Source organism: Peromyscus leucopus, chromosome 3, assembly GCF_004664715.2.
Source record: "Peromyscus leucopus breed LL Stock chromosome 3, UCI_PerLeu_2.1, whole genome shotgun sequence".
In the NCBI taxonomy this organism is placed as follows: Eukaryota; Metazoa; Chordata; class Mammalia; order Rodentia; family Cricetidae; genus Peromyscus; species Peromyscus leucopus.
Genome location: NC_051065.1, coordinates 98408436 through 98432030, shown reverse-complemented (window position 1 = coordinate 98432030; position 23595 = coordinate 98408436). Strand labels below are relative to the sequence as shown.

At 45.3% G+C, this 23595-nt stretch overlaps 1 protein-coding gene across 1 annotated transcript in view; it reads right to left on the bottom strand.

Annotated features, from left to right (window-relative positions):
• Tacr1 (tachykinin receptor 1) overlaps positions 1 to 23595 on the bottom strand; it is a 175861-nt gene that overhangs the window by 8254 nt on the left and 144012 nt on the right. The window lies entirely within an intron of this gene.

The following is a 23595-nucleotide window of genomic DNA, read 5'->3' as shown; positions in this document are numbered from 1 at the left end:
GGAAGGCATGGCGGCGGGACAGGCAGCTGGCCACACTTGCTATAGTCAGGAAGCAGAGATAGGAAAGGAAGTGTATCTGGACTGTAAAACTGGCTAGCTCCTAGCATCCCTTTTTCCTGCAAAGCTCCATTTCCTAAGGTGCCACAGCCTTCCAAAAATATCTCAACCAGCTAGGGACCAACTGTACAAACACAGGAGCCTGTGGAGGATATTTCACATTCAAACTGCAACAGTAGCGGAGGTTGGAGGATGACCTGGAGGTCCTGATCTTCCTGCCTCTGCCTCTGGAGCTCTGGAAGTGCAGTTACAGGTGGGCACCACACCTTCCCAGCCCTGATCCCACTTCCTACCACTGGGGAAGAGTCACCCACAGCCTTGTTTTCTTCCACTCTCTTACAGTCAGGGCTAAACTCTCCCTCTTCAATAGGGAACCCATGCCAGCACCCCGTCTCTCCTTCATCAGCATACTCTACTTGCTTTCAGTCATTTCTTTGTAAATCTCAACAGCTCCGCCATGTCTCCAGCCTTCTCTGAATACAAAAATCGACACTTTAAAAACACTTGAGGAGTCCTGAGTCACAAGCTGTAGAACTGGTGAGGCAGAGTGGTAGCACATCTATTATGTGCAGGCAGGTTGATCTTGGCTCCTGGGGTTCTCAAGGTCCCCTGGGCAGTCACCTTCCCCCTATAGCCACCACAGCAGTGACCATGTATTGTGTGCACAATTTGCTTTCAGTCCTCCCTTCAGGTTGCTGTGGTGACTATGCTTTCGAGCAAGCATTTAGAGATGACAGGAATGGACCGAACCAGAGAACACTCCAAGATTCCTCCATGGTCCCTTCCTGAAAGAACAGCTCTGCCTCCTGTGGATTTATTAACGATTGCCCAAATGACCAAATGCTCTGGTTGTGCCTTGATGGGCTACTGCCTTGGGGTGCTCTCTGGGATTGTCTAGTGAAGGATGCGTGGGAAGATACTGTTGTCCAATAGATGCTTCTTTCTTTGGATCCATGTGGTCTGCACAGTTGGTCTCAGAATCCCCTGGAGAACTTGAGTAATTGCAGAGGACTGGGCATAAAAAAAGTCAGCATTCATTTATTTTTCCCATTTGTGTTTGTGGTGCATACAATCATATGCATGTGTATATGTAGGTGATTATGTGTCTAAGGGTGTGTGTACCCAGCCATCTGCATGTGCAGACCACAGGTTGACATTGGTTATCTTATTCTATGGCTCTCCACCTTATTTTTTGAGATAGGGTCTCTTACTCAACTGGAGCTCACTGATTGGCTGGACTGTGGGATCAGCAAGCTCCAGGGATCATCCTGTGTCTGCTTCCCAATTCTGGGATTACAGGTGTGAACCATTCACTGGGCTCTTTGCTTGGGTCCTGGGAATCTAAATTCAGGTCTCCATGCTTGATCAGAACTTTACCCACTGAGTTGTGTAGTTGGAAGTTTTTCTGTGTCCTGACTGGCCCACGGTCCCGAAGCCTTTTATAAAATTATCACACAGAGGCTTAATATTATTTATAAGCTCAGGCTTATTACTGACTAGCTCTTACACTTAAATTAACCCATAATTTTTATTTATGTTTAGCCACGTGGCTTGGTACTTTTTCTCAGTTCTGCCTTGTCATCTTGCTTCCTCTGTGTCTGGCTGGTGACTTCTGAATTTGCCCTTTCTCTTCCCAGAATTCTTTTAGTCTGCTCGCCCCACCGATACTTTCTGCCTGGCTACTGGCCAATCAGCATTTTATTAAACCCATGTACAAGAGCTTTATCCCACAGCAGAGTTGTCTCCCCTGTGCCAAATCCCTTGTACTTATAGCAAATTCCCAGGAGATGCTGCTTCTGTTCCTGGTTCAGAAACTGAAAAACATTGCCCTGAACCAGTGGTTCTCAGCCTCAAATGCATACAAGAGTCACTATGGGAGCTTTTAATGCCCAGTGGCTGAAGGTATTCTCACTCAATCAGCCTGGGTGTGGGAGTAGGAGAGTATAATCTAGAAAATTTCCTAATTTATTGTAATAGATAGTGAGGATGGGGGACTTCTATTTTAGGCTTTGAATCTGCAAGACTGATGAGTCTCTGTTGGGACTCCATGGGTGTTTGTAATTGAATGGCTTCATTAGAGTGTGTGTTAAATCACTTTCCTCCTATAACTTATCCTTTGGTATCTGGGCTCTTGTTGATCAGAGGGGCCTGTGCTCACAGGGGTAGCTGATTCCTAGAGATAATAGTAGTAGCTTTTCTCTCCCCCTCCCTTGTTTTTTTTTTTTTTTTTTTTTTTTTCTGATACAGGGTCTCACTGTGTAGCCTGGCTCCTGAACTTGTATCTTCCTTCCATGGGCTCCTTCAGATGTGTGCACCACTACAACAGGCAGATCCACAAAGCAATGTTGTTATTTCTTTGGAAATAAACAATATGGACTTAATTTTGGTGAAAAGATATTACAGGGGCTGGGGAGGTGGTCCAGTCAGTAAGAAGCTTGCCTCCCAAGCCTGAGGACCTGAGTTCAAATCTGTAGAACACATGAAAAAATCCAGATGTGATAGTACCCATCTGTAACCCAAACACTGTGGAGATGGAGATAGGTAGATCCTTGGAGCACATTATACAGACAGTCTACCTAGAATGGTGAGCTCCAGCTTCAGTAAGAGACCCTGTCTCAAAACATAAGGTGAAGAGTGACTACTGATGTTGACCTCTGGTTTCCATTTGAGTGTTCAAATATGTGTATGTGAGAACATATGCACATGACATATACACAAACATATACACACAGTGTTATAGTCAGATTGAACATTGCCTTTTCTAGTACTTAACAGGGATAATTAAGGATAATGTGTATATTGGCTATTAGCAGTTTTATTTCTAGGCACACACTTAAAGAAACAGAAATCCTGAACACAAACAGATACTTATGCACTATTATTCATAACTGCTAAAATATGGGAACAGCACAAATACAGATCAACAGATGAATTGATAAACAAATTGTGGTATATCTTACAATAAAGTATTATTCAGCCTGAAAGAAGAGTGGTATCCTGGTGTATGGGTAAACTCTACAAACACTACACTGAGTGAATAAATGAGCAGATAGCTATAGAAGGGTAAATTCTGAAGAATTCCACTTCATATAACACATATGCCATAGAGACAGAGAGCAGATGAAAGGTTTTTGGGTATCTGAGGAACAGAGTAGGAATTCATACTCAGTGTGCGCAGAGTTTCTGTTTGGAATGATGAAAATGTTCTAAAAATGAACTGATGAGGGCGTTATAGCATTGTGAATGTTTTAATGCCGCTGAACTGTGCTCTTTAAAATTAAAAAAAAAGTTGATTTACTTTAAATTATGTGTTTGAATGTGTTCTGTGTGTATGTCTGTGCACATGAGTGCAGTACCCACAGAGGCCAGAAGAGGATGTTAGATTCCTTGGCCAGTGTGAGTACAGGGACCTGAATTCAGGTCCTCTGCAAGACTGGTATGTGTTCTTAAACAAAATAACTATGTAAAGTATTTTAACCTGGCCTTCCCAATCCTAGTTCTCCAGATTTGCAAATCTACATCCTTTTGCTTCTTTCCTCCCCATGAACTCCTCAGCAGACCCCTCCTTGAAATGTGGAGCTAATCCTAGATGAGGTCAAAGTTTAAACACATCCCTGAATCTTGCTCCGATAGACTCCTATCACACAGAAACTACAAGAAAACTGTCCAAATGGTGTCTGGTTCTCAAAACTTCTGCACGAGTTCGATTAAAATGAATGAAATCCCATCATTTCAAAACAAAACACATTTCACTGGGACATGTGTTTGAAGACTTTTTTTTTTTTTAACCATACTCTGTGGTTAAGTGGAGTTAGCCAATGTGTGTATATATGTATATGTGTGTGTGCGCGCGTATGCGCGTGCATGTGTGTGTGTGTGTGTGTGTGTGTGTGTACATGTACGATGCTGTTCCAAGATCATTCTTTTAGAAAGCTGGTCAATAAACCCGAGTAATTCTATTTTGTGCAGCTCCACACCTGTTTTGGCTTTCCACCTTGAGATTTCCTAAGTTTCTCTCAGGCAGTACTTTATGAGTTCTCGGAAGTAATATCTGCCTTGGGAGAAGAGATCTGGGGTCGGTGATGCTCTAAGAGTGAGCCAAGGAAGAAGCAGGCCTGGGGCAAGAGGCAGCGACAGCTTGTCTGATGTCGGAGGTGTGAGCCGTGTTGTGTAGACACAGGCAGGCGCACTTTGACTGTGCTCGTCTTTCAGACGCACTCATGGGAGCTTTCAGAAGGGAGTGTACACGTTTCTGGTTTTATTTCATCTAGTTAACTTCTTTAAGTAGCTGGGGAGGCTTGACACACTTTATACAGAGTGAGCTTGCCAAATGTAGACTGAGTGGCCCTCAGATCCCACAGGTTCCCACCCTTAATACCTCAATGCACACAAACCCAGGTTTCCTTACATCTCACTAGCTTGGGTCACTTTGCTATTCAAAGCATCAGCCATGCCACTTTCTGGAATAATCCTCAACATTTGAGATCAGTGTTGCCACATTAATTATATAGCATCTTGGTGTCTTCATAGTGCACTTGATGGGGACTCTAGGTGCTCTGGAGCAGGAAAGGAAGGCGGCCAAGCAGGCATGGATCTGTGTTCCCCATCCTCACTCTAAGGATATAGCTTCACTGTGTTGCTGATGCACTGGCTTTCTGGGCTTGGAAGGCAGTGGGTGGAAATTTTCAGCTGCTAAAGAATGGTCACGTATGTGATCCTAATTCCATCCAGCCCGTTAGCTGCCTTTCAGTATCCACCCCATGGCAGGCATCACCCAGCATCGCCTTGCCCACCCCCATCACATGCTGCTCACTACCTCCAAAGCTCAGCTATATACAGCTACCCTGGGGGGCTTGTCAGAGCTGCAGCCTCACGGGCATCACCTTCCAGAATGTGCGCTTGCTTTAGTGTCATGTGCCCGTTCAGGTTGGAAGCCTGAACATTGGGAATCCGTGGCCGTGTAAAACCTGCCTAGTAGGAGAAGTCCTTTGCAAATATGGATACAATGTAAAATATATTAATAGATAAACATTCAACAACAACCTTAGATACATAGTGATTTTTTAAACGAAGTATATGGACAGTGAGACAAATACAGAGTCTTCCATCCCATTGGGCAGGGGGAGCTTCCTGGAAGAGAAGCTGCTATTTAAATAGAAGTGGGAGGCAGACAGGCCCAGACAGCAAGGGAATCTTGGGTATGGAAAACAGTGAGTGTGAAGGCACTCGGGGGGCGGGGGTCAAGGCATGAAGTGGGTACTTCACCAATGCACCAAACTGAAAGAAACTTGGGTACTCTGTGTATGGAGCATCACTGGGAGTCTTAGCTATAAAGGAAGAGAGAAGCCAGATCATGAGGAACATTTTACGACAGGTTAGAGAATTCCTAATTAATTCTAAGCTGATGGGCAACCATGAAACTGCTTCTTACAGAGGATTAACTGGATCAGGGCACGGTGGAACTTTGGTGGAGTTGGACAAGGCTGGAAGATCCAGTCTTCTGGATGCTCTGAAGTGATCTGGCAGAAATGAGAATAATTGGGTGTAGAGCAGTGGTTTTCAACCTTCCGAATGCCACAATCCTTTAATATAAGGTCCTCATGTGGTGACCCCCAGCCATAAAATTAGTTCATTGCTATTTCATAGCTGTAACTTTGCCACTGTCATGAATCATGATGTAAATATCTGATATACAACCCAAAGGGATCACGACCCACACCAGTTGAGAACCACTGATGTAGAGGCTAGATGGATGGGTAGGAGGGAAGGGATTTTGTAGGTGTTATGGATGGGAGGAAGATCTGGAGACTTGTCTTCTGAAAATATAATTGGACTGGAGAGATGGCTCAGAGGTTAAGTACACTGACTGCTCTTCCAGAGGTCCTGAGTTCAATTCCCAGCAACCACATGGTGGCTCACAACCACCATCTGTAATGAAATCTAGTGCCCTCTTCTGGCCTGCAGGCATACATGCAGGCAGGACACTGTATACATAATCAATAAATAAATCTTAAAAAAAAAAAAGAAAAGAAAATATAATTGACCTGACTTTTGATCTTGGAGCAGTGGAGAGTGAGGTTTTACATATCCACCCAATCAAGCCCCAGGCAGGACTGTTAACAGTTGGCCTACACAGCAGCTACTGTGCATATCCACAAACATGAACTCCCAGTTTGGCACTCTGGGAGGAGGAGTGAGGAGGAGCAAGGAGGAGGGAGGAGCAAGGAGGAGCAAGGAGGAGCAGGCTTATAGGGGAACTGACCTTGAGGGAAGGCAGGTAGATGTCTGGATCTAGAGCAGGAAGGCTGGTATTAGATTAGGAGTCCATGAGATGATGACTTGATACGGATGGCCATGAGGAGGGGAGAGACCACATTTAGAGGGTAAGAGGCTCCAGGGAAGACCTCTGAGAAGAGAGAGGATGAGGTTGTGAACCTCCTGTCTGGCTTTGGGAAAACAAAACAAAACAAAAAACAACAAAACAACAACAAAATTGTTTTAGGTCAGTGATTGGACCAGGTGGGATGAGTCATGGGAAATGAGGAAATGGAGACAGATGGTGGCTGGAGACTCCATTCTCAGTAGTCTTAGCTATGAAAGATGGAGTCGAGGGTCAAAGGCCAAGACAAGATAGCATGCATTTGGTGGAAGAGGAAGAGAGAGACAAAGACCTCTGCCTCTTGTTGCGCCTCCTGGTCTGCCATTAGAGTTGAAAATGCTGTAAAGAGAAATAATGCAGCGTGGGCTCCAGCAGAGAGAGCCAAGCTCCTGCACCCCTCCTTCTCCTCCTGTCTGCTTAGGGGCAGTATGGGGTGGATGCATGGTGGGGAGGTTGGGAGTGCGTGTTGTGCGTCTGCACTTTCGCTCCTGGGTAGGCAGGGGGTCAACAGTTCTGCCCAGTGTTTGACTGGGTGAGTGTGTAAAACAAACCCTACAGGAAAAGCCTCTACACACTTGGTGTTTCTGAGATGACAAATGAGAACGTTTTAGTTTGGGTGAGGAGCTCACTGTGATTCGGGATGCGGTGAAAGAAGACAGAAGCCCAATTTGAGATGAGGCAAAAAGGAATTGTTCTGGTGGAGGATAAAAGCATCAGGAACAGAAGTAATGGTGGGCGGAGTATAGGAGAGAAAAACTCAAGCACAGTAGTTGGAAGAAGGACTTGAGAGAACACAGCCAGCAAGAAATTTCCTGTGGCCATGACTCTGTGCATTGTAAGGAACGGCAGTATCCAGAGAAAATCCGACCTGCCCTACGCTATCATACCCCAACTGCACTGTCCAAATCTCTGATAAAACATGCACCATCCAACAGCTCCATATAGTCTGAGAGTGAAGGCGTGGAACTGGTTTCCCAGCCAGAAGTAGTGCAGGCTCATTTGGAAACTTGTGGTAGACAGCTACCACTAGGTGGCGCCACGCTGCAGTCTGTACCTGGACCAATCTGATTGCTTTAGGCTGCTGGCATTTCAGTAGCTGGGCAATAAAGTAATACAGATTTTGTGTGCGTGGATCCACAGCACACCATACTCAGCCCAACCCCTCTCCCTTGTCCCACATGCATGAAGCAGTTTTTCCACCCTATGTCTCGTGCAGCATGAACTTTTGCAGATCCTGGAATATCCCAGCCCTGTAGAGAGCAAGGCTGTGTTTTATCAGAGTCATGTTTGCTCATCAGTGGATTTGAATATCAGAGGATTGCTCATCAGTGTTTGATTCTGTTCCTCACCCACCCTCAGGCATACTAGAAGGGTCTGAGCTCTGCTGGGGATGCTCTGCCTAAGGATGGGTTGGTTGAGTCACTTCAGCGTGTTCCCACTGGCTGCGTGTCCAGGAGACAGAGGGGCATAGTGGCTGCAGTCTGATATGAACACTGTACTGCAGAGGGATGGATTCTAGGCAGCAGAAATGAAACTTGTGTTTTTCACACTGTCAGACACTAAAAATGAGTTCTCTGTCTCTCTCTGTGTGTGCTGGTACACATGCATTTGCATGAAGAAGCCAGATGTCAGTCTTGAATCCTTCAGGAATGATGTATCTTGTTATTTTAAAGATGTATTTATTTTTATTATGTGTGTGTGTGTGTGAATGTTTGGCTGCACAGATAGATGTATGTGCACCTCTGTGTATCTGGCACCTGTGGAGGCCAAAGAAGGGCATCGGATCCTCTGGAGATGGAATTACAGATGGTTGTGAGCCACCATGTGGGTGCTGGGAGCCAAACTCAGATCCTTTATAAAAGCAGCCAGTGCTCTTAAATGCCATCTCTCTATCCTCACCTTATTTTAAATTAAAAATTATATTTATTTGTTGATTTTGAGTATGCATACATCTCAGAGTTGCTGGAGTTGACTCTCTTCCTCTATCATGTGGGTTCCAGGGTTTGAACCCAGGTTGTCAATCTTGGGGGCAAGCGTCTCCATCCACCCAGCCATCTCACCAGCCTGTTCCACCCTGTTTTTTGAGAAAGGATCTCTCACAGGGACCCAGGGCTTACTGATTAGGTTAGACTGGCTGACAGTGGACCTGTCTCTTCCTCTCTAGCATGGATCACTCACCACACCTGGCTTTTTTTTTTTACATGAATTCTGGGGATCAAAATCCATTCCTTATACTGTATTCAGCTGAGCAGTAAGGTGAATAGATTTTACGTGCTAGCATTTACTGAACACCACACAGTAACTGGGCCATCTTCCCAGACAACACACAACTATTTGGAGTAGGGCATTGCTTAGAAACCACTTCAACCAGTGCCAATGGATATCAATTAATATTTCCTCATATAAATGAGTTTAGCCATAAATGTGGATGCTGGCCGCTATGTAACACTGCTGGTATTCCCAGGGGCCAGAAAAAAACACTTAAAATAATTGAAATAGTCCTGCTTATAATAACCTGTGACTAATGACAGTCTATGTCCCGAGGTCTAGACCGAGTGCCGGGAATCCTGGCTCTTATGCAAAATGCCCAGCCCTATAGCTAGCCTGGGGCAAGTTTTCTCACTACAGGAGAAACTGCAGTCCAACAAAGGCTAACACATGCTCAGAGATCTTTCTCCTGAAGATCTTCGGTCTGCTGTGATATAATGGAAGTGACCTTGAGGCCGTGGGGAAGGCAGAAATCTCACACCTTTAGTGCCAGGCATGGGAACACATCCTGCCATTCCAGCGCCTCAGCGGTGGAGGCAGGAGGATGAGGGAGTTTGGTGCCATCTTCTGTTACATTGTGATTTCAAGGCAAGCCTGGGCTACAGAAGATCTTGTCTCAAAAAAATCACTCAAAACCAAATGAAATTCAACAGTCTCTCTGTGCAGTGATTTTGTTTCAGAGGTGTGGGAAGTGGACTCCACTTCATCTCCTTACCCTTCGGGTGAAAGGCAGCTACCTCTCGCCCTGTTTTGTATTGAAAAATTAAGGGGATGGGAAGGTAATTGCCTTGTTCAAGCAATTCAGAACTGGAATGGGAATAGAACACAGAAGTGTCATTTTCTCATCCTGTTTTCTTTCTGCTAAGATGCACTGAGTGGAACCATGCTACTCGTATCTGTGAAACCAAAGTTTTCCAAGAATGAGTGAAGATATTAAGTGCAAATATCGTCTGCTACTCAATAATAATGACAGATAATTTATATAAAAATAGCATAGTTAAAAAGAGTCAGATTCAAAATAGAATTTCACCAAGATGGGTGACTTGGAGAGTAGCCAAATAGATTCCAGTGTATGTGTGTGTTCCTTCTCATATTTCCATAGCTCTGGCCTGTCTTGCATCCTGAACCCAGGAAGGCTGTCAGTTGTCTGAAATATGTGGGAAAGATAAACACCCTGTTTTCTATTCCACAGCCACAGTTTCTTGGCATAAATAGACCATTATGCCGTGGACCACATAGACTATTTGTCTGTAGTTTCCATGAACGGAGTGAGCAATGCCGCTGATATGCTTCACAGAATTAACCCAGAGGACGGTATTAATCAATTTGAAGTCTGCTGGGAGCTGTACGTGAGAAGACAAACACTCTTAATATGGAGTGTTGACAGAATTTTTGCCCTCTACCTTCTCAAGTTGTCCAAAGAGAATCTATTCATCTTTGGGACCACTTTTTGTACTGCTTCCTTGTCTTACAAAAAAAAAAAAAAAAAAAAAAAAGAGGAGCCTTGACTGCTAATAGAACAGCTCCGCCGATCTTCACAGCCGAGACGGAACGTCTGTGTGGATTGCATGGGGAGGTGGAGAGTGCGGAGGGAGTAGTTATGGCTGTGAAAGCCTCGGGTAAGGGACTGGACAGCAATTGCTCTCAGCAGTTGACCAGTTTGGTTCCCAGCATCCATGTCAGGCAGCTCACAATCATGTATACCTCCTGGTCCAAGGGATCTGAAACCCAGCCTTCTCCTCAGTCTACCACCATGTCTATCTTTTCTTTTCTTTTTTTATTTTAATATATGAGTTCTGTGATATCAAACTCAGGCCTTCGTGTTTGCAAGGCAAGAACTTTACCACCTGAACTATCTTCCCAGGCCTGGAATCCTGATTGTGGGGAATCCTACATCCTTCGATTAACCCCTTATGGTTCCTTCACCCACATGGATGGTGTCCATGGTCTTCTGAATTGTTTGCATCAAGCAGACCTAAGATGAGACCAGTTTCCATTGGGGTGGAGCGGAGCGAGGAGCAGGCAGTAGGTGGGTGAATAGAGAAGTTACTCTTCAATTTGTTATCTGGTCTAGGAAACCAGGAATGGGAAATAAACAAACAAAGTCCAACCTTCTCTGCTCTTCATTGGCCCCACAGACAACTCCTGATAAGGAGTTTATATGTCCTCCCAAATTCATATGGTAAAATCTTAACCTCCTTCTCCCACCCTGAATGAGGCACTGGGAGTTTGTGCGAGACAGTTTAGATCCTGATGGCTTCCGGTTCAAGGCAGACATTCAAATTTCTCCTTAGAGACAGACTCACTAGTGACCCTTATTGCAGTTCAGAAAAGAACAGGCATCTGTGGCACACAGAGGTGCTCCCAGGGGAAGTGGGTGGCTGGTTGCTGGGACATCTCCCCAAAGAGTATTTACGCTGAGATGTTCTCACCAGCCGAGACACTGGTTCCAGAGTTTGCTCCCAGAAGCCTTGTCTTTCATTGTGTGTAGTCCCTAGGGCACAACCACCTCAATCATGCTTTCAAGGACATGATTTTGGGCCAGTGAATGGCTCAGTAGGTAAAACTGCTTGCTAGGCAAAGCTGATGACCTGATTTCATTCCCGGAATCCATGATGGAAGGGAAAAAACTGATCGCTGAAATTTACCATTTGATATCACCCCCTGAAACAAACACTAAGGCATCTGTCATGCCCTCCATAAACCAAAAACAGGCCTTAAAGTCATATGCATGCACAGTGGCTGAGACTAAACACGCACCCCAAACTTTTACTAATAATCACTTGGTGGGGAGCAGAGAGATGGCTCAATTTGTAAAGAGGACCTGAGCTTGATCCTCAGAACTTATGTAAAGAAGACACACGTGGTGGTGTGCACCTGCAACTCCAGTGCTGGGAAGACAGGAACAGATGGGGCACTGGGGCTTGATGGCCTGCCAGTCTAGCCTGCATGGTGAGAGACCCTGCCTCAAAGGTCAGTAGTGTCTGAGAAATGATACCTAAGGATGTGCTCCGGCCTACGGATGCATGCGCATACACACACACACACACACACACACACACGTCACCTTTTTTTTTAAAATTTTAAAACTTATTATATAACCACACGTAGGGGCAGTATGAACAGATTTCCATGGCTGGTGCCTCTGCACCCGGGTGTTCCTGCAGAGTGCCTGAGGAGCCCCAAGCTTATTTTGCAGGATGAGAAGCCACCCACACGAATGTTGACTGGTGCTGTCCTAACTTGTTGCAAAGGAACAAATTGACGCTGTACATTCCTGTCATTTTCAGTCCCTGAAACTCCAGCCTTCAGCAAGAACCCCATTAAGTCGGATTTTTAGACACAGGCATCCAGCTGGAGCATCAGGGTGGTCCCAGGACTGTGGGGGAGGCAGAGCTCAGACTCCGTGTCCATGTGGCGTGACAGCAGCATGCTGCTGATTCTCCAGGCAGACTGGACCTGAAGTCCATGTCACTTCTGAGATGTGTTGAGATGTCACAACTCCAGCCTAGGGAAATAGGGTGTTTAAAAAAAAAACAAAAACCAGCCACTGAGGAATGCCCTGACATAAACCACAACATGATGTAGATTTTTCTTTTGAAGTAAGAATTAAAAAAAAAAATTATCTCAGTCATTTTGGCCACTAGAAGATGATACTTGAGAACAGGTTTTTTCTTTCTTTCTTTCTTCCTTCCTTCCTTCCTTCCTTCCTTCCTTCCTTCCTTCCTTTCTTTCTTTCTTTCTTTCTTTCTTTCTTTCTTTCTTTCTTTCTTTCTTTCTTTCTTTCTTTCTTCCTGAGAAGGTAGGTTCAGGCTATAGGCTGCTGTAACTGCTAACATTGGTTGTCAACATGACAAGATCTGGAATCACCTAGGAGACACTCCTCTGGGCATGACAGTGAGGCTGTGTCCAGAGACGGTTAATTGAGGTGGAAAGACTCCACTAATGTAGGCAGTGTTGTCCCATCCCTTAGACTGCAGAATTTAAAGGTTTCTTTTATTTTTAATTGTGTGTATGTGTGTGTCTCCGTGCACATGAGTGCAGGTACCTATGGCTATTGGATCCCCTGGAGCTGGAGTACCAGGCAGTTGTGAGCCACTTGATATGGGTGCTGGGACCTGAACTCAGCTCCTCTGCAAGAGCAGTAAGCACTCTTTACCACTGAGCCATCTCTCCAGTCCCACCCCTAGACTTAAAAAACAGGGGGAAATGAGCTGAGCACCAGCATCCATCTCTCTCTGCTTCCCGACACACCTCAAACCCCGGCTGTGCCTTCCTCACACTGTGAGCCGATGAGAAAACTGACTGTGACAGCTTTCATCTGTCCCACACAGGCCAGTGTGGAGCTGGATGTGAGCAGGAAGATTGCATTTTCTGCATGGCATAGAGCGGTAAGGACTAACAGGATCAAAGGGCATCGAGGTGTGCAGTGTAAATTGGGACTAATTAGTCTTGGTGCGCCTGCGGTTTTTCCTGGCTTCAAAGCTTTTAGCCCTCCATCAGAGAAACCCTTAGTTCTAGGCAAACTAGGACAGATGGTGGCCCTAGGTGTGGCCCTATTGACCTCTTGTTCTTCTAGCCAACCTTCCTTTCATACTGGCAGGCTGTAGGGCCAGCCATCTATTATTTAAGAGACAATTCTTTGAGTCAGGAATAACCCCCGCCATGTACAACAGTGTAGACTTGTAACTCCAGATACTCAGTAGGTCAGGCCAGGGCAAGTGGATCCCAAGTGCAAAGCCTGACTGAGCTGTACAGAGGGGACATCCAAGGCCATTCTGGGCTACATAGGGAGACCCTGTCTCAAATTAAATATGAAAAAGAAAGGTGGGGTGTCGTTCAATAGTAGGGCCTTTGCTCAGCATGTGGGAGGCACTGGGTTCAAGCCACAAAAGAGAAGCTCCCCGGGAGAAGAGTGACTCAGGAAACCTTGACCTGACCGCCAGGAAGCAGCACTGTAAACAGCCGAGCGCTCCCTCCAAGTGTAGATTTGCACTTTGCTGGTCTGTTCCTCCTAATTTCCAATGTGACCTGGAGAGAACTCTTTTAGTTAGATCCTGGTTTCTCATCACTGAAAAAGAGAACTGCACCAGACCAGGAAAGCGAGGAATCTACACAACACCCACACTCCCGCGCCCAGCAGAGTCTCAAACTGGGTGCAGCCGCACCCACTGTGCGGCAAAGCGTGCGGCTGCACCCAGTGGCGGTGGCAGCGGATGCTCTTTTCCAGCATGCCCCCGAGAATCCATTACTTGTTTTGACGAACATACCACTTCACCAGCCCCCCCCCTTCTCCAGGCTCGACACAGGCAGATGCTTATATACCTTCCTCTCTGTCAGAGGTAAAGGGTTGAAACAGGCACTGCACAACCCTCACATATTCCATGATTTACACAGAAACAACACAAAACCACAAATATCTCGGAGAGGGATGCTAAGCAAACTGTCCCGAGGTGCAGCCCAGCAGCCAACAGGCAGGGTTTGTATTACTCATTTCTGCACCCTTTCATCAACTATTCCGTGTCATCAGAATTTCCCAGGCCTGAGGCGTGGAGGCTTTATTGATTGAAAACATAGAGCCAAGCCTTCCTCTCTCAGGTCTCAGCTCTGCTGAGAATTCAGAGGAAGCATCTGAAGTACGAGGCTAGCCCACGCTCCATAGGAGAATTACCAGAAGCACGCTCTGCTATTGGCTACCTTAGCCATCCCTCCGCTGCCATGTCTTTCCAGAACAAGTCCTTCACCTCTCGGGTCACTTCTTGTCAAGTGTTAGGTTGCAGCAGCAAGAAAAGTAAGATCTCTGACTCCTTCTGGCCGGCAGAGTTAGGCAGAGCGTACCTGCAAAGCTTGAGTGCGGTACCCAGGAATTAGGAACCGGATGCTGGCACCGGGGTCTCTCTGCAGACTCTGTTTGGGTTCTTGTGTATTGTCTTGCTGGAGATCAGAGCACTGAAGTTTTGCATCGTTCTTTCAAGTTTTATCACCTGAGTAATTTCTGAACAGCTCACGTTTCATCTTATGTGTCTACAGAGTAGAGGTGATGCTTCAACTCTCAGGATGGGAACTTGTGGGACCCTAATAGGATTATCCAGGGACTGGGGAAATGGCTCAGTGCTTAAGAGGACAAACCGCTCTCACAAAGGCCATGAGTTCAGTTCCCAGACCACACTGCAGCTCACAACTGTCTGTAACCCCAGTTCCAGAGGATCTGGCACCCTCTTCTGGTCATCACAGACACAGCACTCAAGGGCCCAAACCCGCACACGTACACACACAATAGTTAAAACTACAACTAAAGTCTTTAAAAATGGGGTTATTCTTGTACACTGCCTCACACTGTGCCCATTTTATAGTAAAAACTTGATAAAAACTGAAAATTATTTTTTAAAATGTCTAATTTTTGTTATTTATCCCACATTTCTGCTTTGTTGTTTCCTCTTTCTGCGATGGCAGTTTTCCCCCAGGCGATCTTGGTTTGCTTTCTTGTGCTCCATCTTAACTTGCTCGAATCATATGATTCTTGCTATGTCTGCCATTATAATTGCAGCACAGAGCTGAACCCATGGCCCTGGCAGGGCGGGATGTGCATAGGTATAAAGGATCTTCCTTGTGCATTAGAAGATGGAGAACATTTCAGTGGTTTTCAGGCCATAAGTGTTCCTGGTCTCATTTGTTCCTTTTCTGATAATCACATTGTGTGGAAAGTGCCGAGTCCCACGACTTGCCTCTTTATGTCCTGAGTGAAGAGACCTCTGTCCCTTTAGTTTGCCTTCCTCTGCCCATCATTTAGTGAGTCAGAAAGCTCAGAGATTTGCAGGTGTGTAAGGGAGATTGTGACAAGGTAATTTCAAAGTCTACCTGAAGTGAACACTGTGGTTGAATTACATACCTACCAGCTCTGTAGAAGCCACATCAAAATCTGCAAATCCTGCCTGTGTTTGATGCTCTCTCAATATGAGGGAGCCCATACCACAAGAGGGGACTTATCCTAAAGGTATCTGATCTTGTTTCATTTCTGTTGCTGTGCTAAAATACCCCAACAAAAATCAACTCTGGGTAGAAAGGGATTATTTCAGTTTTCAATTATAGGTAGAGTCCATAACTGCATGTATATAAAGGCAGGAGCTACAGGCAACTAGTCACATCACATCCAAAGTCAAGAGCAGAGAGGAATGAACGCATGCATGCTCATTTGTTGGTGCTCAGCTCAATTTCTCCATCCTTAGAGAGTTTGGGACCCTCCCCCTGCACCTAGGGAATAATACTGCCTAAAGTGGGCCGTGTCTTCCCACATGAGTTAATTTCATTAAGACAGTTCACCACAGACATGCTCCCAGGCCAACCAAATATGAACAATCCCTCCTTGAGACTCTCCTCAAAGGATGCTAGGTTGCGTCAAGTTGACAGTTAAAGCCGGCAATCACAGTATCTTGACAGGGAAGCCACACAGCACACGTTCAGTCCATTTCTATTTGTCAGAATTTTGTTTTTCATGGAGACTCAATGACAGTCCTCCATCTCCTCTCTGAGACCTATTTTCCTTTCACGTATATCCCTTCCGACCGAGCGCATGCACATTGCTACAGTGTCATAATGTTCACAAGATGCTGCTCTAGCAATTCTCTGTAGGGTCCTTCTCTCTCTCTCTTACAGTGGGTTACCACCTGGTAGCTAAAGTTCAAGGGATAAATTCGGCAGCTGAGTCAGTGGCATCTCATAATATCCTTCCTGCCCCCCACTGCTGGTCCTGACCCACCTTAACACACCCCTAACCCAGCAAGTGGTTCCAAGCACTATCTCCAACCACCTGGGACAGCCGCTGCCAAAAATAGCGCGCCATCTCGGCTTTCTTGATTGCATTGTTCCGAATTTAGTCTTTCTCTGGGAAGTGTCCACAGTCATCCCTCTGTGTTCAAATGTGATTCATCTGCTTCTCAGGAAAAGTCCAAAATACACAGCTAGACCTAATGTCTTCCAGTCTTCCTCTGGGGTGAGTCACTTCAACTGTTCTTTGAGATTGGTCTTGGGGGGGAAATTCTCAACTTCAGCAGCTTTCTATCTTTGCTGGTATCTTGGGGGAAGAAACACTCCTGGTGTAGAGGTGACATTTACTAAGCAGCACGTCAGCTTGGGGGATGGGTTGTCACTGAGAACAGGGAAGGGAGCTGGAAGCTGATCTGAAGCAATTAAGCTTCCCCATCTGCACAGCCCAGCACTGGAGGAAGCAGGTACTCTCCAATCCGGCAAAAGGTTGATGCCTACCTATTATGCTTCAGGATATTAAGATCGGGATGAAGTCAATTCTTACAGAAATTAGAAATCAAAATGCAATTAGAACTTTCTAATTAAGCCCATATAAATATTTATAAGAGCATGATTCAATTTCAAATGACTGGAACACTGAATGTGTCTTTGAAATTTGAAAAACTAGGTACTACTGCTCATTCATTTCATCTTATAGAAAACATCCCTAAAGACCGATCATACAAAAGGACGTGATGGAACACACACACACACACACACACACACACACACACACACACACACACAGAGAGAGAGAGACAGACAGACAGACAGATAGATGAACAGGCACATGCCATCTCATATCTTCCCTTGAGTACTTCTCCACATTTGTATGTTTCAGGCAGGGATAACAGAGGCACCCCCAGCTTCCTAGCAGTTAAAAGGAATCAATAGGAATATACTTAGGAAAGTTAAAAGAAAACAAAACAGTGTTCTTGTATTAGTTACTTTTCTCATTGTGTGACAAAATCAACTGGGGGGGGATTTATTTCAACTCACAAGTTGAGGGTACAGTCTAGGGAGGCACTGCAGTAGAGTGAGAAGTGGCTGGTCACATTGTATCCAGAGGCAAGAAACAGAGAGAGATAAATCCTGGTGCTCAAATCCTGCTTTCCTTTTTGTTCAGTCCAGGACTCCAGTCCACAAGGCTGGTTCTATTGACATTCATAGTGGGTCGTCCGTTTTCAATTAATCTTCCCTAGAAACATTCTCAAAGAAACGCCCAGACACAGGTCTCCTAAGTAAGATTCTAAATTCAGACAAGTTGTCACCATACCCAAGAACAATAATTCTTTTCCTATGGAGCGAGTAATTTACAGTATAATTATTACTTAGAGGTTACCTATTGCAGATAGATTGGCATACATGTAATGAAAAAGTCCTAAACCATAAGTTCTGGGATGGAGAATTTGGGAAACCATCAGTTGCAACAGGGAAGAATCATCCTTATAAAAGTCAACTAGGAAATTGCCACACTTCCAGGCCATATGACAGATTGCTTGAGAGAATAATGGACATGTCAATCAATGCATGGATCATGCAATCCATCATACCACAGGTGCTAGGAGAAAGTCAGAAGAGCTGGGCTGGCTCTGTGGGAAAACTACAATTGAGTGAGAAACATGATATCAGCCAGGTAACAGAATTAGAGGCACAATCAATAACACATCATATGAAGTCAGCACTTAGCGCCATCTCCTCTGTTATTACACCAGCAATAATACAACTCGGCTGCATTGTTCAGGTCAATGGGGGTCCCTGTCCTGGAAGCCACCCTGGATCCTTCCAGCGTCAGCCCCACCTCCACACAGGGTAGGTGGTAATTGGTTTTAATGTCAACATGATACAGAACCACCTGATTAGGGAGCCTCAATTGAGGAGTTGTCTTAATTCCAGTGAGGAGACCCACCTTCAGGGTCAGTGGCGATTTTCAGCAGCAGCCCCGACAAAAGGAAGTGCGGAGAAAGGAAGAGTGTGTGCCTTTTGCCCATTTGCCGCCACCCAGTTCACTCATCCTGCCTCTGATTTCTTCAATGACACCAGAACTAGCATTTTCAGGCATCCCTTGTTGACTGAGGACCAGCGTTCTCCAGGAATCCTCCAGGGGTTTGGTGACAGGTCGGGGCTCTTGAGGCACCCAGACTCCTCACTGAGCAACTTGCTAGCCCTTCCAGTGTGAGACATCCACCATGGGATGACTCCCAACTGCTGAAGCATTCATCCTCGAAGACTGAGCAACTGGTGAGTTCTGAGCTGCTCAGGTGTGAGACAGCTGGTGCTACTATGGAAGTTGGCTGATATAATATGTTCACTGTATAGTTCTGTTCCTCTAGACAACCTTGACGAGTATACAGGGTGAGAGGTCACCCAGAAGACATATGTCACAGGTCCATAGGCCCATAGGGGATAGCTCCTCTCATTTTGAGGTGCCTGGAACCCCCTGGGGCAACTTCTGGTGCCTGTGTGAGCTTTTTTCATTGATTGAACCTTCTCAAGGGTGGATGGTGCTGTTCATGCTGCCTGATAGGTGGTCAAGGTGCACCTGCTTCTGGGGACTTAATGTAGGAAAAGCTTGGATACAGCACATGCATGAAACCTCTCTGGACTGAGCTAACAGCCCGGGCTTGTACTGTCTTGCAAAGGCCAGGTTCCCAAAAAGAAATCCATGTTTTACAATTTGTTTTCAGGACACTATTAAGTTATAAATCCTCAAGGCAACAGGAAGAGATCACAATGTATGATATAACAGCTTGACTTGTACGATTTTAAATATTTAGACACAATATGCAGGCTATCTCTAGATTCTGGCTTGTCAATGTTAGCAGCCGGCCTGAACTTTGCAGTAATTTAGATAAAGATGAGACCAACATTTCCTAAGAAGATGCATTTCCCGAGGCAGGTTGACACATCACAAGGATGTGGGGAAGGATGTCGGAAGCTGGTTTTGAAGTAATTCTGCTGACTTGCTCACAGATGCTAACACTGGAGGAAGGTTTACTCTCTAATTATTCTAATAGTTGTTACATAAATATTACTTACACTCTGGGATATTAAGAACAGGAGGAAGAGGGCCAGAGGGAGGACTCAGTGGCTAAGAGCATTTACTTATTCTCTTTTTTTTTTTTTAAAGATTTTATTTATTTATTATGTACTCAGAGGAGGGCGCCAGATCTCATTACAGATGGTTGTGAGCCACCATGTGGGTACTGGGAATTGAACTCAGGAACTCTGGAAGAGCAGTCAGTGCTCTTAACCTCTGAGCCATCTCTCCAGCCCTTACTTATTCTCGAAAAGGACCTGAGTTTGATTTCCAGCTCCCACACAGCATAAGCATCTGTAACTCCAGTTCCTGGGGATTTGATACTCTTTTCTGGCCTCCAGAGGCACCAAGCATGCACGTGGTACATCCACATGCATGCAGGCCAAACACTCATGCACATAAAATAAACACAAATCTTAAAAACAAACAAACAAACAAACAAAGAATGGGAGGAAGCTCAGTATTGGGAGGACTCAGCCTGCGATTTCACCTTTGCCTTGAATTATGTATTAAATGAGGGGGTGGGGAAAGAATCCCAATATGTGTGATGGAAAATGTCCCTAAGGTGAGGAGAGCAATGGTGACCTGGCTGGAGCCGGTCTCTGTTGGCTCTTTCTCTCCTCCACCACGGTCTCTGTTCCCTGCCATGGCTACATCCCCATCTTTGTGCATTGTTGAAGGTACACTTCCTCCGTGGAGCTTTCTCAGATTCCTTCGTTCTGATCACTTTCTGCAATTCTTTACGCCGTTAGCATGAACAAGCATTCTAAGAATTTATTGATATGGGTGCTATCCAGTTTAGAAGGAAATCGACCCAGCAGTGGTTTGAGTAGTGTTAGTTTTGCCTTGTGGAGACCCAAAGAGTGAAGATGAAATCAGGCAGTGACTGGCTGATCTGACAGCTCGACTGGAACTCTGGGAAGAGAAAGACAATGGTGCAGGATGCAATTGCTGGACTTCCTAGACTCCCCGGTCAGAGCGGCTTTCCACAGCAGAGCGGCTGAGTTGCTGTGTCCTGCGGGACGCTGAGGGCACAACCCAAGCTGTGCATGTTGAGCCTACACATTTGTGTGAAGTCTCTTGTTTTATCTTTTAAAACTTAGAGTAAATTCAATTCTTTTCAAGTTTTTTCTTTTAAATATGTATGAGTGTTTTGCCTGAATAAAGGTCTACATACCACATTTTACAGTGCCCACAGAGGCCTGAAAAGGGTGTCGGGTTTTCTGGAACTAGAGTTACAGATGTTAGTCATCATGAGGGTTCTGGGAATCGAACCCTGGTCCTCTGCAAGAGCAGTCAGTACTCTTCATCACTGCCTCATTTATCCAGCTCCAAATGTGAATTTTATATTCTACTCTGGGATCCATTTTCATGTGTGTTAAGACAGAGTGTTAAATTATCACTAGCTGGGCACTCGGGAGGCAGAGGCAGGCAGATCTCTGTGAGTTTGAGGCCAGTCTGATCTACACAGTGAGTTCCAGGACAGTCAGGGCTTCATAAAGAGATTGTACACCAAAAACCAATAAATCAACAAACAACCCCCAAACCCTCAAACCCCAAAACCAAACAAAACAGAAAAAAAATTTCATCACTGAGTGAAAGTGATTCTCTTAAAAGGTCTAATCATGCCTGTTTTATAAAGTGTGAATTATTCTCAGAGTCAAGCACAGCACGCAGCACACGGCACATAGAGGATGCGGGATGCATACTTGTGAATGGTGAATGAATGAATGAATGAATGAATGAATGAATTTCACTGGGCAGTTTCACACACCCAGTTTGTTGTACTGTATCCCCAAGAGTTTGCGTGCCTGGGTAGTTTGAGCAGTGAGTGCTAACAGTCCGTGTCTGCAGGGAGGGGCTGCTGAGGGCGCCAGCAGAAGAGGGGAAGCTGTATCTCTGAGAGCCTTGGGATAAAACTCAGAAAGCGGGTGTGTGGAAGGGAAGCTGAGTCGACTCCCTCAGAACGGCACTGGGAGAATTAATGCATCACAGCCATCAGGAAACCCCATATGGAGATACAGCTTCAGTTCCAAAGGGCAAAGAGGGGGGTTTCTTGCTCTTATAGGTTTTGGGGGTGGGGAGATCAGGTCTATGCTGGAAGTCAGGAAGTCAGGAAGACACTGATGACATCTGGCCATAACTTAAAGCCATTGTGGGTCTGGACAGTAGGGAGGAGGCAGGCCTTGTTTCCAGTTGCAAGAGAGAAAGAGCTCAGTCCCGGGAGACCCAAAAGGCCATAGCATGCTTTCTCATCAACTCTGCTTGTGTGTGTGTGTGTGTGTGTGTGTGTGTTTGTGGTGTGATGTGTGTGTATATGTGTGTGTGTATGTGGTGTGTGTGTGTGGTGTGTACATGTGTGTATGTGTGTGCCTGTGTGTAGGTGTCATGGCCTGATTTCTGGGAGAACATGGAAGCTAGAGGGTCTAGAACCCCACAATTTCAAAGGAGGAATAAATGGGATCAGAGTCCTGACTGCAGATTGAGGGCGCACAAGAATGACTGGGAACAGGGATGTTTGGTATCTATGATTGTGCCGAGCTGGAGTGCTGCAGGCCTGGAGCCAAGTTAATAGCCACTGACTGCCCACTTGCACGTGTGACTTAACGTCTTTGTACCTATCAGGTAAAATCCTTTTTGTAAGTACAGACAGTCCAAAGGATGCCATCAGATAGCATCTGGAACCTTGCAGAGAATCTCCCACCTTGCTGTACCCCATTTATATGATGCTCCTATATATATTTTTAAAATCTCTTGATTTATGACTTTGTTACTGTTTTTATTTGCTTTCTATTACTGTGATAAAACACTGACTAAAAGCAACTTGGGGAGGAGAGGGTTTCTTTCATTTACAGGTTGTAGTCCATCATAAAGGGAAGCCAGGGCACAAATCTGAGGCAGGAACTAAAGCAGAAGCCATGAAGGAACGCTGCTTACTGGCTTGCTCTTGAGCTTTCTCAGTTTCTGATCTAACTCAGCGACACCTGACTGTGGGTGGCAGAGCCACAGTGGTTGGGTCCTCTCACACCAATTATCAGTCAAGAAAATGCCTGACTGACTGGCCAGTCTGATGGGGGCATTTTCTCAACTGAGGTTTCCTCGTCCCAGATGACCACCTTGTGTCAAGTTCACAAAAAATTAACCAGCACGATTACTGTAAAATCTTCATAAAACTTGTCACGTGGGAACATGGTATTTACAGTAACCTGGATCTGTGTTCCCCAGCCATGGTTACTCATATTTGGCTCCAGAATAAACAATCTCCTATTCTCTTTGCAAACAAAAAGATAAAGAGGTGTTTGAAGGAGAGAGTTTAATTCCAATTTGACCTATGAGCTTATGACAGGTTCAGATACTCATGGCAACCTTTCTTGGGTGGAGAGGCCACTGAAAGTCACTGGCAATGAAACATCCAGAGTGAGAGACCTCTGGTAGAAGCTCTGTCACGTCTGTATTCATCCTGTCTAGGTCAAATTGAGTTGTCTAAAAACCTGTTCACTTTCAAAGATACTTCACACTTACACCCAAAGTGTATAAAACATTCCATGAGTACATTTGCACTGTGAGATTCTCAATGAAAGATTGTCTATAGGGTTGTTTTTGTGGTCAGGTGTGTAGAGGGAAAGCTGAGGTGAATGCTTGTGAATAATTGTCTTAATTACCTGATGTGAGAAGGCCCAGACCTCTGTGGGCAGCACTATTCCCTAGGCAAGGGTTCTGAATTGTGTCAGAATGGAGAAATTGACCTGATCACAAGCAAGCCAGTAAGCGGACACAAATGCACTCATTTGCCCCTGCTCTTGACTGTGGGTGTGATGTGACTAGCTATTTGTAGTTCCTGCCTTGACTTCTCTGTGTTGATGGACTGTAACCTGGAATTGTGAGCTAAAACAAATCTTTTATCCCCTAAGATGCTTTTTGTCAGGGTGTTTTATCACAGCAACACTAATGAAACCAGGACACATTAATTGTCTGATAACACAATGGATGTATTAGATTCAACAGTGCATATAGTGATATTTATCTTTTTTTTCTTACTTTAGCTACC